This window comes from Macaca thibetana, chromosome 10, assembly GCF_024542745.1.
Source record: "Macaca thibetana thibetana isolate TM-01 chromosome 10, ASM2454274v1, whole genome shotgun sequence".
In the NCBI taxonomy this organism is placed as follows: Eukaryota; Metazoa; Chordata; class Mammalia; order Primates; family Cercopithecidae; genus Macaca; species Macaca thibetana.
In genome coordinates this window covers 925,016-948,621 of record NC_065587.1, presented here as the reverse complement: position 1 = coordinate 948,621, position 23,606 = coordinate 925,016, and the positions used below count along the sequence as shown (strand labels likewise).

General features: G+C 52.4%; 1 protein-coding gene across 1 annotated transcript in view; it reads left to right on the top strand.

Moving 5' to 3' along the window:
- The first annotated feature begins 5,125 nt into the window (after positions 1-5,125).
- The window catches only part of ZBED4 (zinc finger BED-type containing 4), a 37,163-nt gene continuing 18,682 nt past the window's right edge, over positions 5,126-23,606 (top strand). Inside the window, exon 1 of the mRNA XM_050745825.1 lies at positions 5,126-5,271. The gene's annotated coding sequence lies outside the window, so the exon portion shown is untranslated. The remainder of the gene's footprint in view (positions 5,272-23,606) is intronic.

Here is a 23,606-nt window from a genome sequence, read left to right as displayed (position 1 = left end):
CCCCAGCCCACTGCGCCCGCCCTGCCCGTCCCACCGAGGTCCCCCGGGAGCGTCTGGGTCCACGGCTTCAGGGGGTTTCTCCGAGCCCTGGGCGTTGTTCTGGGGGAGCCGGGGCCCGGACCACCAAGGTTCGTGCGGGCCATGAGGTGTCCCGCGCCCGGGCTCGGGGATCCCAGCTCCCCGCTTCCCTCATGGGCGGCGTGTCCGGGACTGCAGGTGGAGACCGGGACGGGCGCCGCGGGGTCGCGGACAGCTGCAGGGCGGGACAGGGCGGGACAGGGCGGGAGACGGTGGGGCGGGACAGGGCGGGAGGCGGCGGGGCACAGAGTCCTCGGGCCGCAGGCGCGATCCGGGCAGCTTCCTGGAGGCGGCGGGAGCGCGGTCGCGGCGCCTCCGGGGTGGGGTCCAGGTTGGAGGCTCCGGGGCGCACCGCCCTAGCCCCACCCCGGCCGGGTCCCCGCGCTGCCTCTGTAGAGAGGGTGGAAGGAAGGAAGGAAGGAAGGAAGGAAGGAAGGAAGGAAGGAAGGAAGGAAGGAAGGAAGGAAGGAAGGAAGGAAGGAAGGAAGGGGACGGTCGGCAGGCGTGGGGTCCGCGGCATCCTCAGGGCTCCTTCCTTCCGTCCGCTCCATCCCGCAACCTGTAGCCCGAGCGGGGTCTAGCTGCCCCCTCCCCGATCACAGCCGCCCCTGCGCCCGGCTCCTTTCCTCCCTCCCCAACCCGGAGCGCCTCCCCACCCTAATGCGGGAGTCCACGGAGCTCGGGAAGCCTCTTCCCCTCCCCACCGAGGTTGCCCAACGCCCCTTCCACCCTCCGAACCCCCGCAACCATCCCTCAAATGCCCCAGCGGCCAGCAGGGCTGGGGTGGGCGCAGGAGAGCCAGGGGTCCTGCCGGCATGCAGGGGTTTGGGGTCGGTGTGGCCCAATGAACGCGCGGGTTCAGATGAGCCTCCTGACCCAGCCCCAGAGGACAGTCTGAGAGGCCGGTGGCCGCGGATCCTGGACGCGCCTCCCTCCTGCCTGTGGTTTCCCTTTATTCCCGCAGCGCTGTGAGTCCACCTTTCACTTACCGGAGCCACATCCAGAACCTTCTCCTGGGACCACAGCGTGGGCTTCCGAGACCTGTGTGACCTCAGCTCTGCCCCTTCCAGGCTGCGTGGTGAAGCCCTCAGGACACTCCGCCTGGGTTGGTCGGGTGAGATGGATGAGGGACAACGTGGTGAGGTCCCCATCATGGTGGAGAGTGACCAGTAGGTGCCCAGGACCGGACCCTTGTCTGCACCCAAGAGCAGCCATCCCCTCTGCAGCAGCCCCTGCCTGGCCGCTCTGGAGTCCTCCCCACCTCCCTCCCCAGTGGGGCACACAGCATTCTTGCTGCCCTGAAAGGCAGGCGGGAGGCACAGGAAGGCAGAGGGGTGCCAGGTCTGAGATTCCAGACAGAAGGGACCATGGGGCTCCACTCCACCACCACTGTAGGCAGGGGACTGGCAGGTGTACACCCTCACTCCTGCGGGGCCCAGGGACACAGCTACCCTCCTTTGAGGCCCTGGCCCTCAGGACCCTGCCACAACGAGGTCTGTGCCTCCCCAGTGACCAATGGTCACCGGGCTCGGGGTCACCCAGCTGCTTCCACATGCGACACCATCAGCTCCATGCCTTACCCCCAAGCTGGGCTCATAACCTTAATTCACAGCTAAGAAACTCAACCAAGGTCACATCACATGAGGGCGAACCCCCCAGGGCCACAGTGCTCCAAGTACGGAGGGCTCCCTGCCTTCAGAAGATGCTGTGGGTCCACCTGCAGCCTTAGTGGACAGAGAACCAGGGCACCAGCTGCTCTTCTGTCTCAGTGCTGAGCACCCCTGACTCGCACTGCCCTGTACAGGTAGGGCTCAGAGTCTGTGCACGGAACTCAGATAAAACACCTGGTCCTGGGATGTCACACTTTGGTTCAGATGAATGAAAAAGTAAGATACTGACACTCTGGATGACTGAGAATCGACTTATGTCTTTCCCATAATGGGAAACTGTCCCATGAAAAGCCACTTACATGTTTGGATGGTCCTGTAGAAAATATTTTTTTTTCTCCTTATCTCTCTATAAGATGCATAAAAATGCAATTTAAGACAAACAGCAAATAAATACCATCTGTGCATGTACCAAGCACTTGCAGACTTAAAAAAAAAAAAAAGAGGCCGGGCGCGGTGGCTCAAGCCTGTAATCCCAGCACTTTGGGAGGCCGAGACGGGCGGATCACGAGGTCAGGAGATCGAAACCATCCTGGCTAACACGGTGAAACCCCGTCTCTATTAAGAAATACAAAAAACTAGCCGGGCGAGGTGGCGGGCGCCTGTAGTCCCAGCTACTCGGGAGGCTGAGGCCGGAGAATGGCGTGAACCCGGGAGGCGGAGCTTGCAGTGAGCTGAGATCCGGCCACTGCACTCCAGCCTGGGCGACAGAGCGAGACTCCGTCTCAAAAAAAAAAAAAAAAAAAAAAAAAAAAAAGAAAAGAAAAAATAAGATACTGTATTTTGGGCACACAGAAAGTGCCCATCAAAGATTAAATGAATGGACTGCAGCTGGTGGGGGTGTGGGGTCCTGGCTTGCTGGAACAGTCCCAGTTGATGCTGGGTCCTGGACCCATGACGTGTAGTGTGCCCTTCCGTGCTCCAGGGTGTCCCATGTGGGCACTTAGTCCAAGGACCACCCAACACACAAAACAGTATCTTCCTGTGAGGGGCCAGAGAATAGGCCACACCAGCTGCCCTGCACAAGTTGGAAGGCACTAGGAGGGACCTGTCAACCTGCACTCAGTCACTCACTGGCGGGTCCCTCTGGGAAGAGCTGTTGCTCTTTGGCCCCAGGAATCTTCTAATTCTGCACCTGAGTGCCAGGCAATTGTGGGGCCCCATTAACCTACTCCACAAAGCGTAGGAGGGCTTGCTCTCCGCACTGGCCAGACTCCCTCAGCACATACAACAAAGAAGCCCCCCTTCCCTCTGATTCTAGCAGGAGGCTGTCAGGGGCAGTCATGACACAGGCATATATAGTGTGTCAGAGCCCGGAGAGGGGATGAGGACAGCAAAGTGTTACTTCATAGAGCATGGCCCCGGAGAGCCTCCCACTATGCTGACATATGGGCAGCCGTCTGGGAGTTTGACACTGGCAGACGGGAAGAGCATTCCAGGCAGACAAGACTCAGTGCAAATACCCCAAAGCAAGCACCAAGGAGGCTGGGGGCTGCTGCAGAGCTGATGAGGGGATGGCAGGGGCAGAGCAGGCCTGAGAACACTGGCCTCCACTCTGAATGAAACAGGGATGATCCCCGGGCCAGGCACAGTGGCTCACGCCTGTAATCCCAGCGCTTTGGGGGAGGCCGGGGCAAGCAGATCACGAGGTCAGGAGATGGAGACCATCCTGGCCAACATGGTGAAGCTCCATCTCTACTAAAAATACACAAATTAGTTGGGCGTGGTGGTGCACGCCTGTAGTCCCAGCTACTCGGGAGGCTGAGGCAGGACAATCGCTTGAACCCGGGAGGCGGAGGTTGCAGTGAGCCGAGATTGCCCCATTGCACTCCAACCTGGGGACAGAGCAAGACTCCGTCTCAGAAAAAAAAAAAAAAGAAAGAAAAAGTAAAAAAAAAAAAACAAAAAGAAACAGGGAGCCCCTTTTGGGTGTCAGTGCCCTGTCTCAGTTCCTCAGCTATGGTGGAAGGTAAAAGCAGTTTACCTTTTAACTATATGAACAGGCATGGCGGTGTTCCAATTGAACTCCTTAGGAAGCTGACATTTTATTTTATTTTTTTGAGACGGAGTCTGGCTGTCACCCAGACTGGAGTGCAATGGCGCAATCTCGGCTCACTGCCTCCTGGGTTCAAGTAATTCTTCTGCCACAGCCTCCCGAGTATCTGCGATTACAGGCGCCCACCACCACGTCTGGCTAATTATTATTATTTTTTAAATTTTCAGTAGAGACAGGGTTTCTCCATGTTGGCCAGGCTGGTCTCGAACTCCTGATCTCAGGTGATACACCCGCATCGGCCTCCCAAAGTGCTGGGATGACAGGCGTAAGCCACTGTGCCCGGCCGATATTTGAATTTCATATACTTTTCATATATCCTGAAATACTGTTTTAATTCTCCCCCAACTTCTTAAAAACGAGAAAAGCATTCTTAGCTCAGGCACCATACAGAACCCGGCTGCAGGCTGGACATGGACTTTGGAACAGTCGGCGTGTGGGTGAAGGGGGACATCCCGGGGCAGGGGCAGGCTCCGGGCAGAGGCGGCCGGGCTAACTCCACGCTCCCGCTCTAGCCGGTGACCGCCACGCGGGCTCGTCTCACTCACACACTCAGGCCGAGAAAACGCCGAAAGCCGTGTCACCAACGGAGGACCTCGGGGCCACATTCAGCCTGCAGAGTTTATTTGGTCGGCTCAGACATTTGTGTTAGGAAATAACACATTAAAAGTACACATTTTCTTCAGACCCTGAGAGCGGACGAGTCCCGCGCGCTCCGCACCGCCAGTCCCGGTCCCGCGCCCGCCCAGAGGGCCGCCCTCCTCCCGCCGACCCGGCTCGCGGCTTAGGCGTTAATCCCGCCCCCGGGGGGCCGCGCCGGGAGCCCGATCGCCTTAGGCTCAAGGGCTTAGGTCCCAGCCCACGGGGCCCAACCGCACCGCACTGAGCGGCCTCCGCGCCAGGTAAGGGGATTCGGGGCGGAACCGGGACCCGCGCTGCCGGTCATCCCGGAAACCCGCGGTGGGCCGTTGAGTGCGCGCCGAGCCGCCGCCAACGGCCAAGCCACCGGAACAAACCGCGGCGGCCGCACCCCGCCCCGCCAAGGCGCCTGGGCCCTGCCCGTCGCCCCCCCGCGCCAGAGCTCGCACTGCGCCTGCGTAGTTTGCCCACCCAGACCCGGAGGCGGAGCCGCAGCGCGCACTGTGTCTGCGTCTTCCGCCCGGCCCCGCCCCAGCGGCAGTGCCCCAGCCGCTTCGTCCTCTCACCCGGACAGGGACGAGGCGGGGCGGGTACGCGGACATTGCGCCTGCGCGCGTAGACCCCGCCCCCAAGTCGGCCCCGCCCCCGGCCAGCCCCGCCCCGCGCCGCGCGGGGCCCTGGGAGGGGCGCAGCGTCCGGCGGCGTCGCGGGCGGCGGGCGGCGGGGCCGCGGGAGGGGCGCGGGGGCAGACAAAGCCGCGGTAATGAATGGAGCGTCCGCCCGCGCCGCCGTCGTCCGCAGCCGGCCGGGAGCCGCCCCAGAGGCCGGGCCGAGGTGAGTGCGCGGGCGCCGCCGCCCCGCCGCCCGCCGCGAGCCCCGTCCCCCGCGGACCGCGCCGGGGCCGGGCCGGGCCGCGCCATTGTCTGCGCCGCGCCGGGCCGGGGCCGGGGCCAGGCGGGCGGGGGCGCGGCTCCGTGGCCTCGGGGTCCCCGCCTGGCGCCGCCCCGGACCCGCCCCCGCGCGGACCCCGGCCCTGACAGCTGGCGCGGGGGCGGCGCCGACTGAGCGGCCGAGTGCCCGGGGTCGGCGCCCGGCCTGGCCCACGTGCCCGCGCCGCTGCTTCCGGGCGGACGGGACGGGACGGGGCGGACGGGACGGGGCTCGGGGCGCCGCCCGGGTCCGCCGGGAGCGCGCTGTCCCGGCCACGTCGAGTTGCCCCGCGAGCCCGGTCCCTGGGACTTCTCTGGATGTGTCATTCCCGTCCCAGCTCCAGGAAGGGCCACCCGGGCCCTGCTTCATGTCTCAGCCCAGATGGGTCCTTGCGACGCGCCCCGAGGCAGGTTATTGTACGTGGTTCTGGGGATGACCGTTCACATTGAATGAATAAAAACATAACTTGCCTTGCGAACCATAATTTCAAATGTTTTTCGACTGCAGTGGTTTTCCTACACCCAAATGAGCTCGCAGTCAGTTTTGTTTCTTCTTTTGTCCCGTTGTGTGACCCACACGGTCTTCATTGCTAAGAGAATCGCAGCCCCTCGGGCTCCCTTCTGCGCCTTCGTATTCCGGGTGGCCCTGGCAGACCCGGGCACCGCTGTGGAAACGTCCCGGCCAAGCTGAGCCGTCAGAAGATTCTGTTGTTCTGGTGTTGGTCAAAAGGGAAGTTATTTGTTTTGAAGTTAGCCCTGATCAGATTATGTGCATAGTTTTTAGAAATCCATTCAGACCTTATAATGAGGCCAGTTTGGTAAAGCAAGGGCACCTGCGACTTTTTACATAGAAATATTTTTTATTTTTTTCTGTGTATGTCATGGTGACAAAATTGAGACTAGGAAGGATTTGGTTGGGATTTTTTTTTAACTGCCATGAATAAGCCACATTTTGATTATCAATTAATTTCAGTTACTAAACAAAGTTATCTTGGCCGGGCGCGGTGGCTCACGCCTGTAATCCCAGCACTTTGGGAGGCTGAGGCGGGCGGATCACGAGGTCAGGAGATCGAGACCATCCTGGCTAACACGGTGAAACCCCCGTCTCTCCTAAAAATACAAAAAATTAGCCAGGCGTGGTGTCGGGCGCCTGTAGTCCCAGCTACTTGGGAGGCTGAGGCAGGAGAATGGCGTGACCCGGAAGGAGGAGCTTGCAGTGAGCCGAGATCGCGCCACCGCACTCCAGCCTGGGGGACAGAGCGAGACTCCATCTCAAAAACAACAACAAAAAACAAAACCAAAGTTATCTTGCAAGAGAAAAGTTTACAGGAGTTCGATTCCATAGGGTTTCCAATGGGACGTCCATACAAGGATGCACACTTCCCGTAGTCCTTAAACGGATTATATCTGCTTGTCATGACTGGCTTTTTTTCAAGAAAAGATCTTGCACAGGTTAAGAGAGATTCTGTGAATCTTGAAAAAGCTTCACGGGGCCCAGTTTTTGAGGTGAGGACACAGTTAATCTATATGGAAAGAAACCTAAGACTTTTGGTCCACTTGACAGGTGGTTACAGTCTCCCCCAACACACCCTCATCCAGTTAATTCCTGAATAAGGTGGTCGATGTTTCGGGTGTAAAACTGCTACTCTTTAAGGTTGCCTCCTCCCCCCTCCCCCCCACACAGTGAGTGACTCAGCTGTGCAAAGTATGCCCATAACACCTTGGAGAAAGACTAAGAAAATGACTAGGGGAGCGGACTGACTTCTGTGTGTGCAAAGGAGCTGAGAAGCAGCTTTTTTAGTGAAAGGTGTGTGTGTGTCTCAGATTCCTGGTGAGGATCCCTGGGGAGTGGAACGCTGGGGGCATGACGGGCAGTAAGTGACCATGGTCAGTGCCGCCCTTCGCTTTGTTTTGCATTTTTTCTTTGCCTGGCTTTAGCTTCTGGTCTGGTTCTCTTTGGTGTGGTGGTTGTCTTTTGAGAGGAGGGAGCAGGTGAAACTGCTGGGTGTGGCTCTGCCCAGCCCTGGGGTAGAGGCCAAGCTGACCCTTCCTTACCAACGTTGTTTCCTTCACTGTTTAAATCTCAGGACCTGAGAATGTACCTGTAGGAATCCCTCTTATTTACATTTGGCTGTGTAAGAAAGTCAGTGTGGGTTTAGCTCGTGACACCCCTTAGCGTTTTGGTTTTGTCTTTCCGTTTCAGTGTCTGTGGATACCAGCTGCTCTGTGGCTTCAGCCCCTTTCGGGGGTTCGGCCCTCTCTGTATCCCAGCCTTCCAGGCCCTTCTCCTGCTCCCCACTTTTCAGCATCTAGGTTTGTCCTCCTTCTGCAGTACCTCAGATCGCTTCCTTGCTAATCATTGGATATGTGCTTTTGGTAGTTCAGATTCTGGGAGGTATCGTTGGGAATAAAATAAGCTCTTTGCTGTTTCTGAGGCGGAGGGGAGAGAGAGACAGAGGTGCTTGCCTCTCTGCCTGCTGGGGCCATGGTGGTTTTAAAAGAAGGCCCTGGCCTCAGGGAACATGGTGGTGGTGAGGAGCAGCATAAACCAGAGAAAAAGGCTCAGTAGGTGCTTCAAGGAGAAACACCGGCAGGTGAGAGCAGGGGTAATCCCGGTTTCTCGGGAAAGTGTGCTCCGGAGACCTCATGGGGAGAGGAGGTTAGAGTCCAGCCCTGAAGGGTCTGGGGGCGATGGCAGAAGCCCCAGGAGAGCATCATCCATGAGGTGCAGAGGCAGCCTTGCAGCATCCCAGTGCGCGCCTCCTGCCTGGCCCAAGGGCCTGCTGCTGAAGCCACCTCCCAGCTCCCCCAGGTTGTTTGGGGATTCAGGGGACATGCAGTCTAAATGACCCGCGCTGGAATGCCGGCCAGCTTCCCATCCCTCATTCTGTGAAGGCCGCGCTGGAATGCCGGCCAGCTTCCCATCCCTCATTCGAGGTGAAGGCCGCGCTGGAATCCCGGCCAGCTTCCCATCCCTCATTCTGTGAAGGCCGCGCTGGAATCCCGGCCAGCTTCCCTCCTCTCATTCTAGGTGAAGGCGGCGCTGGAATCCCGGCCAGCTTCCCATCCCTCATTCTAGGTGAAGGCCGCGCTGGAATCCCGGCCAGCTTCCCACCTCTCATGAAGCCTTTTCAGCAGCCATGGCCCAGTTCTTTCCCAGCAAAGTCTGTGTGCAATAGAAACAGCTGATGCTGGCCTGGCCCTGGGGGTGGGGCTGTGACTGATGCAGCCCCCTCCCTGATAAGGGTCAGGAGGACCTGGCCCCCAGCCCTTCCTGCCTCACCACCCACCTCGTCACCTCCACAGACAAACCCTGAGGGGCTGAGTTCCTCCAAAGCTGCCCCTCATCGAGGCCCACCTGGTGGTGTCTGCTCTACGTGTTTGCTGCAGAGAGCAGGGTTGGGAGCATGTGCATTTGTTAGAGCTCTGGTTACTCCGTCACAGAAGCCACGCTCCACATCCTGTAAGTGAGAGGCTCCCAAGCAGTGTTCAGCCACAGTTGCGATGTCAGGCCTGTCACTAGTGGGACTGCCCGGACCCCCATGGTACGGGTACACGGCGAGGGTGCTGGTGTTAAATACAGGGGACCCACAAAACTGCCAGCAGAACAATCCACATGACCCTGTCGTGTGACCCAGAGCATTTCAGGGACAGAACTCAGACCGGCTGACCTTAGTGTGTTGCTGGCTTGCTTTGGAAGGTGCCCTGTTTCCAAGACGGCCTTGCCTGGGTTCCTGAGCAGGTCTGACAGAGCAGCTCTGACTCTGGACTTCTGGAGTCAGACCCCTTGCCACTGTCTTTGACCTTTAGCTTTGGGTTCCCCTTCTCTGTTTGTTTTTATTTCTTCTCACTCTGTCGCCCAGGCTGGAGTGTAGTGGTGCAGTCTCGGCTCACTGCAGCCTCTGCCTCCTGGGTTCAAGTGATTCTCCTGCCTCAGCCCCCCGAGTAGCTGGAATTACAGGCGCCAGCCACCGCACACACTCAGCTAATTTTTGTTTGTTTGTGTTTTGAGATGGAATCTTGCTCTGTCACCCAGGCTGGAGTGCAATGGCGCAATCTCAGCTCCCTGCAACCTCTGCCTCCTAGGTTAAAGCAGTTCTTCTGCCTCAGTCTCCTGGGATTACAGGCATGTGCCACCATGCCTGGTTAATTTTTTTTTTTTTTTGTATTTTTAGTAGAGACGGGGTTTTACCATGTTGGCCAGGCTGGTCTTGAACTCTAGATCTCGTGGTCTGCCCACCTCGGCCTCTCAAAGTGCCAGGACTACAGGCGTGAGCCACTGCGCTCAGCCAGTGTTTGGATTTTTAGTAGTGTCACCATGTTGGCCAGGCTGGTCTCAAACTCCTGACCTTAGGTGACCCACCCGCCTTGGCCTCTCAGAGTGCTGGGATTACAGGCATGAGCCACTGCACCTAGCCCCCTTCTCAGTTTAGCCCAGACCTGGATGTTGGCTTCTGTGTGAGCAGCTGTTGTGAGCCCGTGGCTCCTGCTGGAATCTGTGGCAGTGATGCTGCTGTGCACCCTCAGAATAGGTGAAGGCTACTCTCAGGTGTAGCCCGGATGGTAATTTATGTCCTCAGGAGGAGAAACTGCCATATGCCCGTCTGAACCAGGCCCGGAGTCTGATATGTAGCTCTTTGACTCCCTGGGTGTACTCGACAGCCTGTTGAGAGTGCGTGTGCTCTGAGCTGAAAACGAATATACTTCCGTTGTTTGAAGGTTATTGTAAAGTTTCTAACTTATGGAGTTGGCACTCCTGTGTCCCTTGCCCCCAGCTGGAGCTACTGTGACTGCCACCCGCTGCCACCTGGCACTTGCTGGACTGTCTGGAAGGAAATTGGAGATATCAGGACACTTCTCTAAGTGTTCTTTCTCCTGAGAAAGGGAAAAGGACATTCTTCTGTCTAACGACAGTCGCGATCGATGGCGTCTACGAAGCTGTGTCCCTTGGCGTCATCCAGTAGCCAGTCCATGGTCCGACTTCCCCAGTTGTCCCCCAGCGTCCTTACTAGCTGTTTTTCCCAACCAGAATCGAGTGCAGGGCCACACGTCACAGTGACTGTGATGTCTGTCTTCGTGTGGAGCCCCCGGAGCACCCCCTGTGATCTGGCAATGGGAGACTTGATTTGATGCAGGGGGCATGTTTGGGGCGCAGGTAATGCTGTGTGCTGCACTGTGGGCGGAGGCTGTCCCATGAGGACGGATGCATCTTTGCTCGCTGGCCCTTTAAATTGTGTGCCCGCCCCCCGCAGTTGGCAAGTTAGATGAGGGGGTATCTCAGGGTGTGTGGACGCCCTCCCCCCATCAGACTTCCACATACTGTTTGCTGGTCTCCCCAGAACCCGTGGGCAGCAACACCTTGACTTTCATATGCTGTTGTTCCTTTTTTTCTTTATCTTTATGTTTTCCTTCTTTGCTGCCTCTTAGAAAATGCTGAGTTCTTTCCCTTTATTACCAATGTTTAGCGGAAGGTGGTCTAGTAGACACCTCCGTGGGGGCAAATGTTTTTACTTTTCCTTTGTCGTCTTTGAGTATCAAGGTGGACTAGTGGACTTTTATTTATTTATTCACATGTCATAATCTAGTAAAGCCTTTTGTTTTGTGATGCTCAAATGGCTATAAATGTGACCAGTTGGGAGCGCCTTCCAGGCTGGCCCCTGTGTCCTTTTCACTCAGCACATGGTCCTGGGAGTGCATCCTTTCTGGCCCAGCGTCCCAGGCCCACGGTGACGGCTTTCCCTGGCCTGTGTCAGCTGCTTCTCCGGAGTGTCTGGGCTCCTTTTCGTGCAGAAAGGCATCTGGACACCAACGTCCGGGCCGTAGACGTGGTCACTGTGTTTGTTATTGCTTAATGCCCTCTTCATGGACACAGCTAGAAAATACGTATTTAAAATGTTGTGAGTTCATTCTGGTATTCTCAATATGAATTACAATTACAATTAATTTTCATTAAAATTGTGTAGTTTTGCTGGGTGTGCTGGCTCACACCTGTAATCCCAGCACTTTGGGAGGTAGTTTTGCTGGGTGTGGTGGCTCACACCTGTAATTCCAGCACTTCAGGAGACTGAAGTGGGGAGACCACTTGAGCTCAGGAGTTCCAGACCAGTCTGGGCAACATGGCAAAACCCCATCTTCACAAAAACATACAGAAATCAGCTGGGCAAGATGACAATGTGCCTGTAGTTCCAGCTGCTCAGGAGGCTGAGGTGGGAGGATCACTTGAGCCTGGGAGGTTGAGGCTGTGTGAAGCCGCAATCATGTCACTGCACTGCAGCCGGGGTGACAGAGTGACACCCTGTCTCAAAAAAAAAAAAAAAAAAAAAAAAAAAAAAATATATATATATATATATATATATATAGTTTTGCATAATTTCTTTGAATCTTAAATTATATATTCTGAAAAATCTTAATACCATTTGTATAATTACTTGTTTTTTGCTAAAATGTACATAAAATAGGTTGTGGAATTACAATACTACTACTACGAAGAAAACTGCTTCGTTAAGTTTGTAGGTTTTTTGTTGAGTTCTTTTTGTCCTTAGTTATCTTCCACTTTGGATGAATAAAGTGCTGTGTTTTAAAGTTCCTTAACAAATACTCTTGTTCTATTTTTTATTTTATTTATTTTTCCCAAGAAAGAAATAAGACAAATATTCTTTTCTCTGGTTATGTTGCCCATTTGTTTCAGATCATTTTTAGATTTAAGATTTTTTAAAAATTTTATGTACAAAATAATTACCTGTTATAAAGGTCAGAGCTGCATAAAAGCTACCTTTCCTATCCCCACCACTCTTGTAAGCAACTTTTTTTTTTTTTTTTGAGACAAAGTCTTGCTGTGTTGCCCAGGCTGGAGTGCAGTGGCTCAGTCTCGGCTCACTGCAACCTTGGCCTTCCGGGTTCAAGCAATTCTCCTGCCTCAGCCTCCCGAGTAGCTGGCACTACAGGCGCCCGCCACCACGCCCAGCTAATTTTTTGTACTTTAGTAGAGATGGGGTTTCACCGTTCGCCCAGGCTGGTCTCGAACTCGAGCTCAGACGTTCCACCTGCCTCGGCCTCCCAAAGTGCTGGGATAACAGGCAGGAGCCACCGTGCCCGGCCTAGGCAACCCTTTTTTTTGCTACGTTGTAAAAATACAAAGTCTTGCTATGTTGCCCAGGCAAGTCATGGCTTCCCCACCTGTCTTTCACAAAAGTTACCATGGCCTTCCGGGTTCACACTGTGTGTGTCTCAGGTTTTTCTAGTTTGGCACTACAGGCACGCACCACCACGCCCAGCTAATTTTTTTTTTTTTTTGAGACGGGTCTTGCTCTTCGCCCAGGCTGGGGTCAGTGGCCGATCTCAGCTCACTGCAAGCTCCACCTCCCGGGTTTACCACTCCTGCCTCAGCCTCCTGAAGTAGCTGGGACTAACAGGCATGAGCCACCTCGCCCGGCTAGGCAACCCTTTTTTGTATTTTTTGTAGAGACGGGGTTTCACCGTGTTAGCCAGGATGGTCTCGATCTCCTGACCTCGTGATCAACCATTTCCCTCCCAAAGTGTGGGATTACAGGCTGTTGCCACCGCGCCCTGGCCTTTCTTGTTTGTTTTGAGATGGAGTCTCGCACTGGATTCAAGCGATTCTCCTGCCTCAGCCTCCTGAGTAGCTGGGACTACAGGCACCCGCCGCCACGCCTGGCTGATGTTTATATTTTTAGTAGAGATGGGGTTTCACCATGTTGGCCAGGCTGGCGTCGAGCTCTTGGCCGCAAATGATCTGCCAGCCTCAGCCTCCCAAAGTGCTGGGATTACAGGTGTGAGCCACTTGCACCTAACCTGTTTGTTTTGAGACACCGTCTGGCTCTGTTGCCCAGGCTGGCGTGCAGTGGCCTGATCTTGGCTCCCCACAGCCTTGACCTCCGGCCTCAAGTGATTTTCCCACTGCATCCTCCCGAGTAGCTGGGACTACAGGCACATGCCACCATGCTGGCTGATTTTTTCAAATTTTTTGTAGAGATGGGGTCTCACTATGTTGCCCAGGCTGGTCTTGAACTCTTGAGCTCAAAAGATTTACCTGCCTTGGCCTCCCAAAGTGCTGGGATTACAGGCGTGAGCCGCCGTGGCTGGCCCCTGCGTGTCTGGTTTTTCTGCTGAGCACATGTATGAATGTGTGGGTCCTGTTGACGGACTCTGATCCTTTGCCGTCGGATGCTGCTGTGACAGACGTTGCTGTGTGTTGCATTGTGTCTGGTGAGGGCTGTCTTCAGGTCTGTTCCTAGCGTGCGGTTGCTGGGTAGGAGGATACGTGTAATTTTGGTGAGTGCTGCCAGATTCTCCCGCACAGGCCTGCGCCCCGTCAGCACTGGGGGAGACGCCAGATTCCCCTGCACAGGCCTGCGCCCCGTCAGCACTGGGGGAGACGGCCTGACCCACAGAGGGCGTTACTAAGCATTTGGATTTTTGCCAGGATGATAGGGTGAGAAGGGGTATCTTGAACTGGTTTTCATTTAATTTGCTTCAATCTGAATGTGAAAAATGAAAAAAATGTGCTTTACTAAATTGGATGTAGCATGGAGCGCTTGAGATCATTGAATGCACGTGGCTCATTTTGTTGGTAAGTCCCTGAGGGCGGTTGGCCCTGTGCATGGGACCTGTATGCAGCGGCCCGGATGTTTCTGCTGCAAAGTCACTTGGAAGGTGGTTTCTCTTCTTTATTTTTTGTACAGCGGAGGCCTTGCTTTTTTGCTGGGACTGGACTTGAGCTCCTGTGCTCAAGCGATCCTCTCACCTTGGCCTCCAAGGTAGCTGGGACTACGGGCGTGAGTCACTGCACCCAGCCTGGTATAGCTTTATAAGTGTGTTTTTAAACCTTTTTTATTTTAAAGTGTGGCATAGATACAGAAACAGAAATGGAATAAAATCAACGTCCAGCGTAATATGATGAGATGAACACAGTTGTAACTGATGCTTGGGTCAAGAGGTGCTTGCCAGCTTCCAGAGCCCCTGTGCATATCGCCCCAGCCCCTCCCTCCCAGCAGAGGCTGCCTCGATCTTACTGTTACAGCAGCTACTTCCTTATTCTTTGTTGTTTTGACTGAATTGAGTACCTCTAAATATTAGTTAAGTTTTTCCTTTTTTTTTTAGACTGAGTCTCGCTCTGTTGCCCAGTCTGGAGTGCAGTGTTGCAATCTTGGCTCAGTGGAACCCCTGCCTCTCGGGGTCAAGCAGTTCTCCTGCCTCAGTCTCCTGCGTAGCTGGGATTACAGGTGCCACCACCATACCTGGCTAATTTTTGTGGTTTTAGTAGAGATGGGGTTTCACCTGCTGCCAGGCTGGTCTCGAACTCCTGACCTCAGGTAATCCACCCTCCTTGACCTCCCAAAATGCTGGGATTACAGGTGTCCACGCCCAGCTGACCTTTCAGTCTGAATCTACAGGTTACATTATCCACCCCACCTCCTGTGGAAGTATTTTCGGAGGTAACTTGGTGGTTGGACTAGATTTTGCTGCATTCTTCTGGAGAAGCCCAGTGTGTTCCTCTATCCTTTGGTTTCCTGTAGATTGTGGTTGGTTTTGAGTCAGGGTCTCGCTTCGTGGCCCAGAATTCGGTGCAGTGGCACTCCTGGGCTCAGGTGGTTTTCCCACCTCAGCCTCCCTGATAACTGGGACCGCAGGCGCACATCACCATCCCCAGCTAAGTTTTAAACAATTTTTTGTAGGCCGGGTGCGGTGGCTTATGCCTGTAATCCCAACACTTTGGGAGGCTGAGGCGGGCAGATCACGAGGTCAAGAGATTGAGACCATCCTGGCCAACATGGTGAAACCACACCTCTACTAAAAACACAAAAATTAGCTGGGCGTGGTGGTGGGTGCCTGTAATCCCAGCTACTTGGGAGTCTGAGGCAGGAGAATCGCTTGAACCCGGGAGGCGGAGGTTGCAGTAAGCTGAGATCGCGCCACTGCACTCCAGTCTGGGGACAGACCAAGACTCCGTCTCAAAAGAAAAAAAAAAAAAGTGTGATGTTCTGGCTGAGTTATTGCTTCTTTATGTAGTAGATGAACTAGTAAAGAGAAACCTTTTCTTATCCATACTCTCTGGTGTTATAGTTCATGGAGAAAACTGAAGATAAATGCCTGATTCTTTTTTTAAATTCATCAGTTTTCACAATGATTAATCATTTTCCTATCAGCCTCCAGAGGTGACCAGTTAGGGATTTGATGTTGATATTGATGAACTAATGAATTTAAACATATTTGGGGTGTTAAATTCTGTCCTCTTTGGACACTGGGAGCCTTTACAAGCTGGCTCCTGGATCCTTTTGACATCATCCCTGAACTCTCTGAGGTTTCTGGCTGTCTGGTGTGTTCTGCGCTTGTCTTGTAGTTTTCCTGCTCCAGACCCAAAATAAGCCATTTCTTCAGCTTTGGTTTCTTTTAATGGCTTGGAAGTGATGTTTCAAAACCACGGTCTGCATGTGACAGTGTGACAGGTGCTTACTGCTGTCGGATTGGCCGCTGGTTCTAGGCCTCTGCTGGAGTGTGTGGGCTGCTTTCTGACAGCAGGGCGTTCGCTTGGCTGTGCTTTAGTCTTATGTCTCCGTCCTCTTTTTCCACTGAGAGTCTTGGTCTCAAGGACAGTGGAGATGAGAGAATTGGAATATTGCATCATGTCTCATCTGTCTTATCTCTTGCTACAAACATCACAGTCTCAACAATGGCAGTACAACTACCACCTATATCCTTACCGAAAACAGTGAAGATGGTTTTTGCCTCAGTCTTCCCATTCTTTTTTTATTTTTTTGAGATGGAGTCTTGCTCTGTCACCCAGGCTGGAGTGCAGTGGCGCAACCTCGGCTCACTGCAAGCTCCGCCCCCTTGGGTTCACGCCGTTCTCCTGCCCCAGCCTCCCGAGTAGCTGGGACTACAGGCACCCGCCTCCGCGCCTGGCTAATTTTTTGTATTTTTAGTAGAGACGGGGTTTCACTGTGGTCTTGATCTCCTGACCGTGTGATCCGCCCGCCTCATCCTCCCAAAGTGCTGGGATTCCAGGCTGAGCCACCGCGCCCGGCCAGTCTTCCCATTCGGTGTAGTTATGCACTGTCTCAGCTGCAGAGCGTGCAGCCATTACATGCTACGATGCCCCGCAGCTCAGGACACGGCCACGTCTGATAAACCCATCAAAGTCGAAAATGCACTTAATACCTGACTGGAGCCTGGGCATGGTGGCTCACGCCTATAGTCCCAGCACTTTGGGAGGTTGAGGTGGGAGGATCACATGAGCCTGGGAGTTTGAGACCAGCCTCGGCAACAGAGTGAGACCCCCTGTCTACAAAAAATGTTTAAAAATATTAGCCAGGCGTGGTGACACTCAGGTATAGTTCCAACTATTCAGGAGACTGAGGCAGGAGGATCGCTTGGGCCCAGGAGATTGAGGCTACAGTGAGCTGAGATTGTGTGCTGCACTCCAGCCTGCGTGTCAGAGTGAGACCCTGTCTCAAAAAAAAAAAAAAACCCTGATTAAACCGTCGTGGAGCTGAAAAACTGCGAGTCAAACCATCATTAAGTTCAGATGCTCCTTGACTGACCGTGGGGTTCTATCCCAGCAAAGCCCCCGTGAAGTCAGAAACCGCGGAGTCCAGCTATGGTGCTGTGTTTCTCCCCCCAAACCCTTGTTCAGTCCTAGCTCTGCAAGCGACGGCAGCCCCGGTCTCACTAAGGGCAGGGGTGTGATCTGAGGAATGTGTTACTCAGCGACGTTGTGTTGTGTGAACCTCATAGAGTGCACGTACGTGCACAAACCCAGATGGTATAGCCTGTCACTCCGAGGCTGCAAATCTGCACAGCAGTTACTGCACTGAACCCTGTAGGCATTTGTAACACCATGGTAAGTATTTGTGTGTCCAAACAGAAAAGGCACAGTAAACAGACGGTGTTCTTACCTTGCGTAGCCACCGTGGGGTGTGCTGCTCTTTGCTGATTGAGGCGTTGCTGTGCAGCGCATGACTGTGTGTTAAATGCTCACACTGGGGCTGGTCGTGGTGGCTCACACCTCTAATCCCAGCACGGGGGGAGACCAAGGACCAAGGCGGGTGGATCACCCGAGCTCAGCCTGGCCAATGTGGTGAAACCCCGTCTCTATTAAAATACAAAAAAAACCCCAAAAAACTCGTCTATTAAAATATAGGCGTGGTGGCAGGCGCCTGTAGTCCCAGCTACTCAGGAGGCTGAGGCAGGAGAATCGCTTGAACCTGGGAGGTGGAGGCTGCAGTGAGCAGAGATCGTGCCACTCATTCCAGCCTGGGCAACTGAGCGAGACTCTGTCTCCAAAAATAAAAATAAATTCTCACACTGGGTCCTCGTGTTCCTGTTGTCTTTGGTTGAGGTTTGCTCTCCAGTAGATTTCTCAGGGGGGACTCATGGAACAAGATTTCCCGGCTTCCTGCATCTTGAAATCTTTTTTTCTGCATTCATTGTGCTCGAAGGTCAGTTTGGCTTCGTATAAAATCCTTGATTCACATTTTCTTCCACGCACCCTGCCCTTTTTTTTTGTTGTTGTTCTTAAATTTTTGTAGAGCTGTAGGTCTCACTGTATTGCCTAGGCTGGTCTCAAACTCCCAGCTTCAAGCAGCCCTCTTGCCTCTACCTCCCAATGCTGGGATTATAGGCGTGGGCCACTGTGCCTGGCTAGTTCACTTTTTTCTTGAATATCTTTTTTTTTTTTTTTTTTTTTGAGATGGAGTTTCACTCTGTTGCCCAGGCTGGAGTACAGTGGTGTGATCTTGGCTCACTGCAAGCTGCACCTGCCGGGTTTATGCCATTCTCCTTCCTCAGTCTCCCAAGTAGCTGGGACTACAGGCGCCCACCACCACGCCTGGCTAATTTTTTGTATTTTTTGGTAGAGACGGGGTTTCACTGTGTTAGCCAGGATAGTCTTGATCTCCTGACCTTGTGATCTGCCTGCCTCGGCCTCCCAAAGTGCTGGGATTACAGGCATGAGCCACGGCGCCTGGCCCCTTAAATATCTTAAATATGTTATTCTATGGTCTTCTAGAATAAAGCATTGCTGTCAAAATCATGACAGTTTTTTCTTTCCAAGTGACTTTGTACTTTGCCCGAGAGCCCAAAGGATTTCTTTTAAGTCTAGTAATTTTGTTAGAAAATATATTAGTGTTATTAGTTGAGGATGGATTTTCTCAGTCCCTTTCACTGTGTGGCTTGACAATTTCTAATTCAGGAAAGGTTTTTAAGTGTTTAGTATTCTGTTCTCTGGCCCTGTCCCCTCCTGTTTCTGGGGTGGCTGTTCTGATTGTACATATGTTGGATCTTCTTTACCTGTCTTTTAAATTGGTCTGTTTCTCTTGAGTCTTTTTTAATCCCCTCATTTCTGTTTCATTAAAAAAATTGTGATTCGCCTTCATTTGTCTTAGGTTGTCATCTGTGGAGTTTGTTCTCATGTTTCTTCTTTTTTAGGTCTTCATTCTTGAAGTCATATTTTACTTTTATTTTTAATGTTTTTGTGGGATCTATAATCTCACATCAGAATTTTTCTATCCTCTATCCTGGCTAACCCGGTGAAACCTCGTCTCTACTTAAAAAAATACAAAAAACTAGCCGGGTGAGGTGGCGGGCGCCTGTAGTCCCAGCTACTCGGGAGGCTGAGGCAGGAGAATGGCGTGAACCCGGGAGGCGGAGCTTGCAGTGAGCTGAGATCCGGCCATTGCACTCCAGCCTGGGCGACAGAGCGAGACTCCGTCTCAAAAAAAAAAAAAAAAAAAAAAAAAAAAAAGAATTTTTCTATCCTGATTTATGTTGTTTCTTTATATCATTTTCTTAATTTCTTTTTTTTTTTTTTGAGACAGAGTCTCGCTGTGTCTCCCAGGCTGGAGTGCAGTGGCCGGATCTCAGCTCACTGCAAGCTCCGCCTCCCGGGTTCACGCCATTCTCCCGCCTCAGCCTCCGAGTAGCTGGGACTACAGGCGCCCGCCACCTCGCCCGGCTAGTTTTTTGTATTTTTAGTAGAGACGGGGTTTCACCATGTTAGCCAGGATAGTCTCGATCTCCTGACCTCGTGATCCACCCGCCTTGGCCTCCCCAAGTGCTGGGATTACAGGCTTGAGCCACCTAGCCCGGCCTCTTAATTTCTTTAGTGTCTTTGTAATAGGAGGTTACTGTTTTCATTTAATTTGAGGTCACATTTTTCTGTGAGCATATTTCATTATCTGCAGTGATGTTTTTCTGCTCTTTATTTTTCTCATACCCTTCTGTGAGATTTGACAGAATTCTTTTCTGCTGCCTACTATATTAGTTTTCTAGTGCTGCTTTAACAAATTACCACAAACCAAGTGGCTTCACACAAACGGACATTAGGAGTCTGAAATCTGAGCTGGGTCTCACTGGGCTAAATGAAGATGCTGGCCTGCTGCCGAATGCTGCTCTCAGGGCAAATGCACGTTCTTACCTCTTGTGCCTGCAGGAGGTCACCTGTGTTCCTTGGCTTGCATCAGTTTGGGTTGCTGGTTTTTTCTAGTGTTTTGTTTTAGGTGAGTACTTTATTGACTGGAGGTCATCTTTTCTAACAGGTATGTAGAGCTTTCAGTTTCTTGCCAACCACCACTTTAGCTGCATCTCATACATTTGGTGGGTTGTATTTTTATTGTCATTCAGTTGAAAATATTTTCCAGTTTCCCTCACAGTTTCTTTTTTTTTTTTTTTTTTTGAGACGGAGTCTCGCTCTGTCGCCCAGGCTGGAGTGCAGTGGCCGGATCTCAGCTCACTGCAAGCTCCGCCTCCCGGGTTTGCGCCATTCTCCTGCCTCAGCCTCCTGAGTAGCCGGGACTACAGGCGCCCGCCACCTCGCCCGGCTAGTTTTTTTGTACTTTTAGTAGAGACGGGGTTTCACCATGTTAGCCAGGATGGTCTCGATCTCCCGACCTCGTGATCCGCCCGTCTCGGCCTCCCAAAGTGCTGGGATTACAGGCTTGAGCCACCGCGCCCAGCCTTCCCTCACAGTTTCTTTTTCACCCATGAGTTATTTAGAATCGTATTTCATTTCCAAATAATTGCTTACTTCCCAGATTTCTTTCTTTTGCTTTATAATTTAACTCCATTGTGTTTAAAGGACTTGTGTAGTTTCAGTCCTTTTGAAATGCCCAATGCGTACGTTACGGGCCGGCATGTGGTCTGTACTGGGGGACATTCCCCGGGCCCCTGAAGAAGCGTGTGTGCCGGCGGCTGTGGGGGCGGTGCCCCGCCGGGTCTGCTGGGTCAGCTGGCTGACGGTGTTCTCAAGTCTTCTCTGTTCTTGCTGACTTTCTGTCTAGTTCTGGGTGGCCTGGTAGGCCCAGCAGCTTCTCTTTGTGCGAATTTTTGCCCCGGAAAGAAGTGTCGGCTGTTTTGTTTTGCCCCAGATTGGACCTCGGACCCTGACCCTCCTCTGCTTTGCAGATGTGCGGAAAGTCACCCACTTGAGCAGCTTGGTTCTGTGGGCCGCCCAGTGGTACCTGTCAGCTACTTGGGGATTATCGGTGTATCACACGCTTGGTGACATCTTTCTTTTCCAGCTGAACAGAACCATCTAGGCCTTGGAATACTGATTTTGAGGGCTTCCATCCTGATCTACCCATCATCAATTAAAAATATCCTCAGTTGAAAATGCATTGAACACACCTAATCTGCCAAACATCATAGCTTCGTCTAGCCTCCCTTAAATGTGCTCTGACACTTGTATTAGCCCAGAGTTGGACAGAATCACCTGACATAAAGCATGTTTTGTAATAAAGTGTTGAATATCTCATGCAAGAGTGTCACACCGTATGTTGCTACCCTTAAATATGCTTGGAACACGTACATCAACCCAGATTTGGGCAGAATCACCTGACACAAAGCCTGTTTTGTAATAAAGTGTTGAATATCTCATGTAAGAGTGTCACACCATATGTTGCTAGCCTAGGAAAAGATCAACATTCAGAATTCAAAGTACAGTTTCTGCTGAATGCCAGTAGCTTCCACACCATCGTAAAGTTGCAGATTCATAGGTTGAACCATCATTAAGTCAGGGACCCACTTACCCATATTCATGGTTTGTCCCTTCCACTTACATTTGGTGGTTAACGGAAATACCGTGTCCGTCTTTGTTGTTGTTGATAACATCAGAGGATTGTGGTTTCACTGTTCTAGTTTTCCTTTTATTGAGAAATTTGGAGAAACTAAAAAATAAAATGCAGGTGGTGTTACAAGCAAACAAATGAACTTACTATATTTCAAGTGAATAAGTACACTTAAGGAAGAAAGCTGGCCGAGGCAGGTGGATCACCCAAGATGAGGAGTTCAAGACCATTCTGGGCAACATGGTGAAACCCCATCTCTAAAAAAAATGCAAAAAATTAACTGGGTGGTGGCACACACCTGTCGTCCCAGCTACTCAGGAGGCTGAGGTGGGAGGATTACTTGAGTTCATGAGGCAGAGGTTGCAGTGAGCCAAGATTGTGCCACTGCACTCCAGCCTGGGCACCAGAGCGAGACTGTGTCCTCCAACAAAAAAGAAAAATGAAAAGAAAACTGACCCAAGAAACTCCTGGACACGATAAACCTTCAAGTATAAAGATAAAAATTATAAACTAATTGTAATCTCCAGCTAGAAGGCTTGTGTTCTTGGTGGCATGGGTTAATTCTGCAGCGACTTCGTGCGCGTGTTGTAGGGTTAAGCAAATGAGGAAATCTGCTGGGAGAGTGGGAGCCCAGCCTCCCAGAGGTGGACTGAAATGTCACGGATGCAGGCCGGGCGCGGTGACTCACACCTGTAATCCCAGCACTTTGGGAGGCCAAGGCGAGCGGATCACCTGAGGTTAGGAGTTCGAGACCAGCCTGACTGACGTGGAGAAACCCTGTCTCTATTAAAAATACAAAAAAAAAAAAAAAAAAAAAAAACCCAGGTGTGGTGGTGTATGCCTGTAATCCCAGCTACTCGGGAAGCTGAGGCAGGAGAATCACTTGAACCCAGAAGGTGGAGGTTGGGGTGAGTGAGCCAAGATCGCACCCCTGCACTCCAGCCTGGACAACAAGAGTGAAACTGTCTCAAAAAAGAAAAAAAAAGAAAAGAGGAAAAATCACGGTTGTGGAAAGAGGGAGGCTCGGTCTCGTGATCTCAGGGCAGAGTTGGCGGCATCAGTGTGAACTTGTGGGTTTGATTCACATACATGTGTGCATGTCGGTGTTTCCGGGTTCCACCGCTTCTACTGGAAGGGCTGAAAGGCAGAGGCACCCGTAACAGTGAGTGCACGGCTGCCTGCCTCGGACCCGCGTGGCGGTTATCTGCCTCGGACCCGCGTGGCGGTTATCTGCCTCGGACCCGCGTGGCGGTTATCTGCCTCGGACCCGCGTGGCGGTTATCTGCCTCGGACCCGCGTGGCGGTTATCTGCCTCGGGCCTTTTTGGCAGCGCTCTTCCTCCAGACCAGATTATTTCATCTCTGCTGGAGAACACTCTTGTGTGGCCTTTAATGTGGGTCACTTGGAGACACGGTCTGTGTGTGGTTTATCTGACGGTGTTTTTAGTTCCTGTTTATTCCTCAGGGGATATTTGTGCTGCTTACTGAATTCTGGTTTGGTTCTCATTTTTCACAGCTTTGAAGATGTCGTTCCTTTGTTTCCTGGTTTACATTGTTTCTCTTGAAAAGTAAGCAGTGTATCTAATTGGTTTTTTTCTCAAAATAGCTCTCGTGGAAATAATCTGATATACAGAAATGTGGAAGGAGTAGCATAACAAACCCTGTGCACGCATCCCCGGCTTCAGAAGTTACCAGTTCACAGCCATTCCCATTTCATCTGTGTCCTCCACTCCCTTCTTAAAAAAATTTATTTTTAAAAATAATTTCAACTTTGGTTTTAGATTCATCAGGCACATGTGCAGGTTCACAACATGGTGTATTGCGTGACGCTGAGTTTGGGATAAGAATGATCCTATCACCCAGATAGTGAGCGTGGCACTCAATAGGTTGTTTTTCAGCCGTGCCCCTCCTCTCCGCTCCCTCGCTCCTCACTCTCAGTCCCAGCGCCTGTGGTTCTCGTCTTTATGTCCCTGTGTACCATGTGCTTAGCTCCCACTGATGGGTGAGAACATGTGGTATCTGGTTTTGTGTTTCTGTGTTCGTTCACTTAGGACGATGGTCGCCAGCTGCATGCATGTTGCTGCAAGGGACGTTATTTTGTTCTTTTCTGTGGCTGTATAATACTCCATGGCGTGGATATACCGCATTTTCCTTATCCA